This window comes from Orbicella franksi, unplaced genomic scaffold (assembly GCF_964199315.1).
Source record: "Orbicella franksi unplaced genomic scaffold, jaOrbFran1.1 SCAFFOLD_344, whole genome shotgun sequence".
In the NCBI taxonomy this organism is placed as follows: domain Eukaryota; kingdom Metazoa; phylum Cnidaria; class Anthozoa; order Scleractinia; family Merulinidae; genus Orbicella; species Orbicella franksi.
In genome coordinates this window covers 20,035-28,001 of record NW_027671046.1, presented here as the reverse complement: position 1 = coordinate 28,001, position 7,967 = coordinate 20,035, and the positions used below count along the sequence as shown (strand labels likewise).

General features: G+C 44.7%; 15 non-coding genes and 1 pseudogene across 15 annotated transcripts; all 16 read right to left on the bottom strand.

Moving 5' to 3' along the window:
- Positions 1-267: 267 nt before the first annotated feature.
- LOC145477065 (5S ribosomal RNA) lies at positions 268-386 on the bottom strand. Its single transcript, XR_014047587.1, has one exon. It is a non-coding gene; the product is annotated as a 5S ribosomal RNA (ribosomal RNA).
- Positions 387-771: 385 nt separating this feature from the next.
- LOC145477064 (5S ribosomal RNA) lies at positions 772-890 on the bottom strand. Its single transcript, XR_014047586.1, has one exon. It is a non-coding gene; the product is annotated as a 5S ribosomal RNA (ribosomal RNA).
- Positions 891-1,275: 385 nt separating this feature from the next.
- LOC145477063 (5S ribosomal RNA) lies at positions 1,276-1,394 on the bottom strand. Its single transcript, XR_014047585.1, has one exon. It is a non-coding gene; the product is annotated as a 5S ribosomal RNA (ribosomal RNA).
- A 385-nt stretch (positions 1,395-1,779) lies between these two features.
- Positions 1,780-1,898, bottom strand: LOC145477062 (5S ribosomal RNA). Its single transcript, XR_014047584.1, has one exon. It is a non-coding gene; the product is annotated as a 5S ribosomal RNA (ribosomal RNA).
- Positions 1,899-2,283: 385 nt separating this feature from the next.
- LOC145477119 (5S ribosomal RNA) lies at positions 2,284-2,402 on the bottom strand. Its single transcript, XR_014047636.1, has one exon. It is a non-coding gene; the product is annotated as a 5S ribosomal RNA (ribosomal RNA).
- Positions 2,403-2,787: 385 nt separating this feature from the next.
- Positions 2,788-2,906, bottom strand: LOC145477118 (5S ribosomal RNA). The gene has a single exon (XR_014047635.1). It is a non-coding gene; the product is annotated as a 5S ribosomal RNA (ribosomal RNA).
- A 385-nt stretch (positions 2,907-3,291) lies between these two features.
- LOC145477117 (5S ribosomal RNA) lies at positions 3,292-3,410 on the bottom strand. Its single transcript, XR_014047634.1, has one exon. It is a non-coding gene; the product is annotated as a 5S ribosomal RNA (ribosomal RNA).
- A 385-nt stretch (positions 3,411-3,795) lies between these two features.
- LOC145477116 (5S ribosomal RNA) lies at positions 3,796-3,914 on the bottom strand. The gene has a single exon (XR_014047633.1). It is a non-coding gene; the product is annotated as a 5S ribosomal RNA (ribosomal RNA).
- A 385-nt stretch (positions 3,915-4,299) lies between these two features.
- LOC145477114 (5S ribosomal RNA) lies at positions 4,300-4,418 on the bottom strand. The gene has a single exon (XR_014047632.1). It is a non-coding gene; the product is annotated as a 5S ribosomal RNA (ribosomal RNA).
- Positions 4,419-4,803: 385 nt separating this feature from the next.
- LOC145477112 (5S ribosomal RNA) lies at positions 4,804-4,922 on the bottom strand. Its single transcript, XR_014047630.1, has one exon. It is a non-coding gene; the product is annotated as a 5S ribosomal RNA (ribosomal RNA).
- A 385-nt stretch (positions 4,923-5,307) lies between these two features.
- LOC145477111 (5S ribosomal RNA) lies at positions 5,308-5,426 on the bottom strand. The gene has a single exon (XR_014047629.1). It is a non-coding gene; the product is annotated as a 5S ribosomal RNA (ribosomal RNA).
- A 385-nt stretch (positions 5,427-5,811) lies between these two features.
- LOC145477110 (5S ribosomal RNA) lies at positions 5,812-5,930 on the bottom strand. Its single transcript, XR_014047628.1, has one exon. It is a non-coding gene; the product is annotated as a 5S ribosomal RNA (ribosomal RNA).
- Positions 5,931-6,315: 385 nt separating this feature from the next.
- On the bottom strand, positions 6,316-6,434 carry LOC145477109 (5S ribosomal RNA). The gene has a single exon (XR_014047627.1). It is a non-coding gene; the product is annotated as a 5S ribosomal RNA (ribosomal RNA).
- A 418-nt stretch (positions 6,435-6,852) lies between these two features.
- Positions 6,853-6,968, bottom strand: LOC145477066 (5S ribosomal RNA; annotated as a pseudogene).
- A 352-nt stretch (positions 6,969-7,320) lies between these two features.
- Positions 7,321-7,439, bottom strand: LOC145477108 (5S ribosomal RNA). Its single transcript, XR_014047626.1, has one exon. It is a non-coding gene; the product is annotated as a 5S ribosomal RNA (ribosomal RNA).
- Positions 7,440-7,824: 385 nt separating this feature from the next.
- On the bottom strand, positions 7,825-7,943 carry LOC145477107 (5S ribosomal RNA). Its single transcript, XR_014047625.1, has one exon. It is a non-coding gene; the product is annotated as a 5S ribosomal RNA (ribosomal RNA).
- Between the last annotated feature and the right edge of the window lie 24 nt (positions 7,944-7,967).

Below are 7,967 nucleotides of genomic sequence, written 5' to 3'. Positions count from 1 at the left end.
AGATTCCAAAGCCAGCTAAGACTTCAAATCACAAAAGGGCGATTCTCCAATGGTCAGTCATCAAAGCCACATTCAAGAGATTGCCTCCAGTGTGCTGCTCAGTGTTGCAGTGCTGTAATCAAACAAGAAAATCTTCTAATATGCTGTCAACTTGCTGGAAAAATAATTCCAAAAAAAAAAAGACAACATTTTGAAAACAGAGGGATCAATGATGTGGAGGCGTATGGAAATCTTCTCTGAAGAGTCCAGTCCCAAAATGGGTCCAAAAGTCTACAACACGGCGTATTCCCAGGTGGTCACCCAGCCAGGTACTGACGCCGCCCAACAGGACTTGACTTCGGTGATCGGACGAGAACCGGTACGTTCCCTGTGGTGTGGTCGTAGACGAAAGAAACAACTCAAACCTTGCCCAATTGCTTGGACTCTCTTTTAAGTCTCTTAGAAGGAAGGCCTTTAATTGCTGTTGTGATGAATTTCCAATTACGTCTCGGCTACTTAACCCAGAGATTCCAAAGCCAGCTAAGACTTCAAATCACAAAAGGGCGATTCTCCAATGGTCAGTCATCAAAGCCACATTCAAGAGATTGCCTCCAGTGTGCTGCTCAGTGTTGCAGTGCTGTAATCAAACAAGAAAATCTTCTAATATGCTGTCAACTTGCTGGAAAAATAATTCCAAAAAAAAAAAGACAACATTTTGAAAACAGAGGGATCAATGATGTGGAGGCGTATGGAAATCTTCTCTGAAGAGTCCAGTCCCAAAATGGGTCCAAAAGTCTACAACACGGCGTATTCCCAGGTGGTCACCCAGCCAGGTACTGACGCCGCCCAACAGGACTTGACTTCGGTGATCGGACGAGAACCGGTACGTTCCCTGTGGTGTGGTCGTAGACGAAAGAAACAACTCAAACCTTGCCCAATTGCTTGGACTCTCTTTTAAGTCTCTTAGAAGGAAGGCCTTTAATTGCTGTTGTGATGAATTTCCAATTACGTCTCGGCTACTTAACCCAGAGATTCCAAAGCCAGCTAAGACTTCAAATCACAAAAGGGCGATTCTCCAATGGTCAGTCATCAAAGCCACATTCAAGAGATTGCCTCCAGTGTGCTGCTCAGTGTTGCAGTGCTGTAATCAAACAAGAAAATCTTCTAATATGCTGTCAACTTGCTGGAAAAATAATTCCAAAAAAAAAAAGACAACATTTTGAAAACAGAGGGATCAATGATGTGGAGGCGTATGGAAATCTTCTCTGAAGAGTCCAGTCCCAAAATGGGTCCAAAAGTCTACAACACGGCGTATTCCCAGGTGGTCACCCAGCCAGGTACTGACGCCGCCCAACAGGACTTGACTTCGGTGATCGGACGAGAACCGGTACGTTCCCTGTGGTGTGGTCGTAGACGAAAGAAACAACTCAAACCTTGCCCAATTGCTTGGACTCTCTTTTAAGTCTCTTAGAAGGAAGGCCTTTAATTGCTGTTGTGATGAATTTCCAATTACGTCTCGGCTACTTAACCCAGAGATTCCAAAGCCAGCTAAGACTTCAAATCACAAAAGGGCGATTCTCCAATGGTCAGTCATCAAAGCCACATTCAAGAGATTGCCTCCAGTGTGCTGCTCAGTGTTGCAGTGCTGTAATCAAACAAGAAAATCTTCTAATATGCTGTCAACTTGCTGGAAAAATAATTCCAAAAAAAAAAAGACAACATTTTGAAAACAGAGGGATCAATGATGTGGAGGCGTATGGAAATCTTCTCTGAAGAGTCCAGTCCCAAAATGGGTCCAAAAGTCTACAACACGGCGTATTCCCAGGTGGTCACCCAGCCAGGTACTGACGCCGCCCAACAGGACTTGACTTCGGTGATCGGACGAGAACCGGTACGTTCCCTGTGGTGTGGTCGTAGACGAAAGAAACAACTCAAACCTTGCCCAATTGCTTGGACTCTCTTTTAAGTCTCTTAGAAGGAAGGCCTTTAATTGCTGTTGTGATGAATTTCCAATTACGTCTCGGCTACTTAACCCAGAGATTCCAAAGCCAGCTAAGACTTCAAATCACAAAAGGGCGATTCTCCAATGGTCAGTCATCAAAGCCACATTCAAGAGATTGCCTCCAGTGTGCTGCTCAGTGTTGCAGTGCTGTAATCAAACAAGAAAATCTTCTAATATGCTGTCAACTTGCTGGAAAAATAATTCCAAAAAAAAAAAGACAACATTTTGAAAACAGAGGGATCAATGATGTGGAGGCGTATGGAAATCTTCTCTGAAGAGTCCAGTCCCAAAATGGGTCCAAAAGTCTACAACACGGCGTATTCCCAGGTGGTCACCCAGCCAGGTACTGACGCCGCCCAACAGGACTTGACTTCGGTGATCGGACGAGAACCGGTACGTTCCCTGTGGTGTGGTCGTAGACGAAAGAAACAACTCAAACCTTGCCCAATTGCTTGGACTCTCTTTTAAGTCTCTTAGAAGGAAGGCCTTTAATTGCTGTTGTGATGAATTTCCAATTACGTCTCGGCTACTTAACCCAGAGATTCCAAAGCCAGCTAAGACTTCAAATCACAAAAGGGCGATTCTCCAATGGTCAGTCATCAAAGCCACATTCAAGAGATTGCCTCCAGTGTGCTGCTCAGTGTTGCAGTGCTGTAATCAAACAAGAAAATCTTCTAATATGCTGTCAACTTGCTGGAAAAATAATTCCAAAAAAAAAAAGACAACATTTTGAAAACAGAGGGATCAATGATGTGGAGGCGTATGGAAATCTTCTCTGAAGAGTCCAGTCCCAAAATGGGTCCAAAAGTCTACAACACGGCGTATTCCCAGGTGGTCACCCAGCCAGGTACTGACGCCGCCCAACAGGACTTGACTTCGGTGATCGGACGAGAACCGGTACGTTCCCTGTGGTGTGGTCGTAGACGAAAGAAACAACTCAAACCTTGCCCAATTGCTTGGACTCTCTTTTAAGTCTCTTAGAAGGAAGGCCTTTAATTGCTGTTGTGATGAATTTCCAATTACGTCTCGGCTACTTAACCCAGAGATTCCAAAGCCAGCTAAGACTTCAAATCACAAAAGGGCGATTCTCCAATGGTCAGTCATCAAAGCCACATTCAAGAGATTGCCTCCAGTGTGCTGCTCAGTGTTGCAGTGCTGTAATCAAACAAGAAAATCTTCTAATATGCTGTCAACTTGCTGGAAAAATAATTCCAAAAAAAAAAAGACAACATTTTGAAAACAGAGGGATCAATGATGTGGAGGCGTATGGAAATCTTCTCTGAAGAGTCCAGTCCCAAAATGGGTCCAAAAGTCTACAACACGGCGTATTCCCAGGTGGTCACCCAGCCAGGTACTGACGCCGCCCAACAGGACTTGACTTCGGTGATCGGACGAGAACCGGTACGTTCCCTGTGGTGTGGTCGTAGACGAAAGAAACAACTCAAACCTTGCCCAATTGCTTGGACTCTCTTTTAAGTCTCTTAGAAGGAAGGCCTTTAATTGCTGTTGTGATGAATTTCCAATTACGTCTCGGCTACTTAACCCAGAGATTCCAAAGCCAGCTAAGACTTCAAATCACAAAAGGGCGATTCTCCAATGGTCAGTCATCAAAGCCACATTCAAGAGATTGCCTCCAGTGTGCTGCTCAGTGTTGCAGTGCTGTAATCAAACAAGAAAATCTTCTAATATGCTGTCAACTTGCTGGAAAAATAATTCCAAAAAAAAAAAGACAACATTTTGAAAACAGAGGGATCAATGATGTGGAGGCGTATGGAAATCTTCTCTGAAGAGTCCAGTCCCAAAATGGGTCCAAAAGTCTACAACACGGCGTATTCCCAGGTGGTCACCCAGCCAGGTACTGACGCCGCCCAACAGGACTTGACTTCGGTGATCGGACGAGAACCGGTACGTTCCCTGTGGTGTGGTCGTAGACGAAAGAAACAACTCAAACCTTGCCCAATTGCTTGGACTCTCTTTTAAGTCTCTTAGAAGGAAGGCCTTTAATTGCTGTTGTGATGAATTTCCAATTACGTCTCGGCTACTTAACCCAGAGATTCCAAAGCCAGCTAAGACTTCAAATCACAAAAGGGCGATTCTCCAATGGTCAGTCATCAAAGCCACATTCAAGAGATTGCCTCCAGTGTGCTGCTCAGTGTTGCAGTGCTGTAATCAAACAAGAAAATCTTCTAATATGCTGTCAACTTGCTGGAAAAATAATTCCAAAAAAAAAAAGACAACATTTTGAAAACAGAGGGATCAATGATGTGGAGGCGTATGGAAATCTTCTCTGAAGAGTCCAGTCCCAAAATGGGTCCAAAAGTCTACAACACGGCGTATTCCCAGGTGGTCACCCAGCCAGGTACTGACGCCGCCCAACAGGACTTGACTTCGGTGATCGGACGAGAACCGGTACGTTCCCTGTGGTGTGGTCGTAGACGAAAGAAACAACTCAAACCTTGCCCAATTGCTTGGACTCTCTTTTAAGTCTCTTAGAAGGAAGGCCTTTAATTGCTGTTGTGATGAATTTCCAATTACGTCTCGGCTACTTAACCCAGAGATTCCAAAGCCAGCTAAGACTTCAAATCACAAAAGGGCGATTCTCCAATGGTCAGTCATCAAAGCCACATTCAAGAGATTGCCTCCAGTGTGCTGCTCAGTGTTGCAGTGCTGTAATCAAACAAGAAAATCTTCTAATATGCTGTCAACTTGCTGGAAAAATAATTCCAAAAAAAAAAAGACAACATTTTGAAAACAGAGGGATCAATGATGTGGAGGCGTATGGAAATCTTCTCTGAAGAGTCCAGTCCCAAAATGGGTCCAAAAGTCTACAACACGGCGTATTCCCAGGTGGTCACCCAGCCAGGTACTGACGCCGCCCAACAGGACTTGACTTCGGTGATCGGACGAGAACCGGTACGTTCCCTGTGGTGTGGTCGTAGACGAAAGAAACAACTCAAACCTTGCCCAATTGCTTGGACTCTCTTTTAAGTCTCTTAGAAGGAAGGCCTTTAATTGCTGTTGTGATGAATTTCCAATTACGTCTCGGCTACTTAACCCAGAGATTCCAAAGCCAGCTAAGACTTCAAATCACAAAAGGGCGATTCTCCAATGGTCAGTCATCAAAGCCACATTCAAGAGATTGCCTCCAGTGTGCTGCTCAGTGTTGCAGTGCTGTAATCAAACAAGAAAATCTTCTAATATGCTGTCAACTTGCTGGAAAAATAATTCCAAAAAAAAAAAGACAACATTTTGAAAACAGAGGGATCAATGATGTGGAGGCGTATGGAAATCTTCTCTGAAGAGTCCAGTCCCAAAATGGGTCCAAAAGTCTACAACACGGCGTATTCCCAGGTGGTCACCCAGCCAGGTACTGACGCCGCCCAACAGGACTTGACTTCGGTGATCGGACGAGAACCGGTACGTTCCCTGTGGTGTGGTCGTAGACGAAAGAAACAACTCAAACCTTGCCCAATTGCTTGGACTCTCTTTTAAGTCTCTTAGAAGGAAGGCCTTTAATTGCTGTTGTGATGAATTTCCAATTACGTCTCGGCTACTTAACCCAGAGATTCCAAAGCCAGCTAAGACTTCAAATCACAAAAGGGCGATTCTCCAATGGTCAGTCATCAAAGCCACATTCAAGAGATTGCCTCCAGTGTGCTGCTCAGTGTTGCAGTGCTGTAATCAAACAAGAAAATCTTCTAATATGCTGTCAACTTGCTGGAAAAATAATTCCAAAAAAAAAAAGACAACATTTTGAAAACAGAGGGATCAATGATGTGGAGGCGTATGGAAATCTTCTCTGAAGAGTCCAGTCCCAAAATGGGTCCAAAAGTCTACAACACGGCGTATTCCCAGGTGGTCACCCAGCCAGGTACTGACGCCGCCCAACAGGACTTGACTTCGGTGATCGGACGAGAACCGGTACGTTCCCTGTGGTGTGGTCGTAGACGAAAGAAACAACTCAAACCTTGCCCAATTGCTTGGACTCTCTTTTAAGTCTCTTAGAAGGAAGGCCTTTAATTGCTGTTGTGATGAATTTCCAATTACGTCTCGGCTACTTAACCCAGAGATTCCAAAGCCAGCTAAGACTTCAAATCACAAAAGGGCGATTCTCCAATGGTCAGTCATCAAAGCCACATTCAAGAGATTGCCTCCAGTGTGCTGCTCAGTGTTGCAGTGCTGTAATCAAACAAGAAAATCTTCTAATATGCTGTCAACTTGCTGGAAAAATAATTCCAAAAAAAAAAAGACAACATTTTGAAAACAGAGGGATCAATGATGTGGAGGCGTATGGAAATCTTCTCTGAAGAGTCCAGTCCCAAAATGGGTCCAAAAGTCTACAACACGGCGTATTCCCAGGTGGTCACCCAGCCAGGTACTGACGCCGCCCAACAGGACTTGACTTCGGTGATCGGACGAGAACCGGTACGTTCCCTGTGGTGTGGTCGTAGACGAAAGAAACAACTCAAACCTTGCCCAATTGCTTGGACTCTCTTTTAAGTCTCTTAGAAGGAAGGCCTTTAATTGCTGTTGTGATGAATTTCCAATTACGTCTCGGCTACTTAACCCAGAGATTCCAAAGCCAGCTAAGACTTCAAATCACAAAAGGGCGATTCTCCAATGGTCAGTCATCAAAGCCACATTCAAGAGATTGCCTCCAGTGTGCTGCTCAGTGTTGCAGTGCTGTAATCAAACAAGAAAATCTTCTAATATGCTGTCAACTTGCTGGAAAAATAATTCCAAAAAAAAAAAGACAACATTTTGAAAACAGAGGGATCAATGATGTGGAGGCGTATGGAAATCTTCGGGATCAATGATGTGGAGGCTATGGAAATCTTCTCTGAAGAGTCCAGTCCCAAAATGGGTCCAAAAGTCTACAACACGGCGTATTCCCAGGTGGTCACCCAGCCAGGTACTGACGCCGCCCAACAGGACTTGACTTCGGTGATCGGACAAACCGGTACGTCCCTGTGGTGTGGTCGTAGACGAAAGAAACAACTCAAACCCTTGCCCAATTGCTTGGACTCTCTTTAAGTCTCTAGAAGGAAGGCCTTTAATTGCTGTTGTGATGAATTCCCAATTACGTCTCGGCTACTTAACCCAGAGATTCCAAAGCCAGCTAAGACTTCAAATCACAAAGCCACATTCAGAGATTGCCTCCAGTGTGCTGCTCAGTGTGCAGTGCTGTAATCAAACAAGAAAATCTTCTAATATGCTGTCAACTTGCTGGAAAAATAATTCAAAAAAAAAAAGACAACATTTTGAAAACAGAGGGATCAATGATGTTGGAGGCGTATGGAAATCTTCTCTGAAGAGTCCAGTCCCAAAATGGGTCCAAAAGTCTACAACACGGCGTATTCCCAGGTGGTCACCCAGCCAGGTACTGACGCCGCCCAACAGGACTTGACTTCGGTGATCGGACGAGAACCGGTACGTTCCCTGTGGTGTGGTCGTAGACGAAAGAAACAACTCAAACCTTGCCCAATTGCTTGGACTCTCTTTTAAGTCTCTTAGAAGGAAGGCCTTTAATTGCTGTTGTGATGAATTTCCAATTACGTCTCGGCTACTTAACCCAGAGATTCCAAAGCCAGCTAAGACTTCAAATCACAAAAGGGCGATTCTCCAATGGTCAGTCATCAAAGCCACATTCAAGAGATTGCCTCCAGTGTGCTGCTCAGTGTTGCAGTGCTGTAATCAAACAAGAAAATCTTCTAATATGCTGTCAACTTGCTGGAAAAATAATTCAAAAAAAAAAAGACAACATTTTGAAAACAGAGGGATCAATGATGTGGAGGGCGTATGGAAATCTTCTCTGAAGAGTCCAGTCCCAAAATGGGTCCAAAAGTCTACAACACGGCGTATTCCCAGGTGGTCACCCAGCCAGGTACTGACGCCGCCCAACAGGACTTGACTTCGGTGATCGGACGAGAACCGGTACGTTCCCTGTGGTGTGGTCGTAGACGAAAGAAACAACTCAAACCTTGCC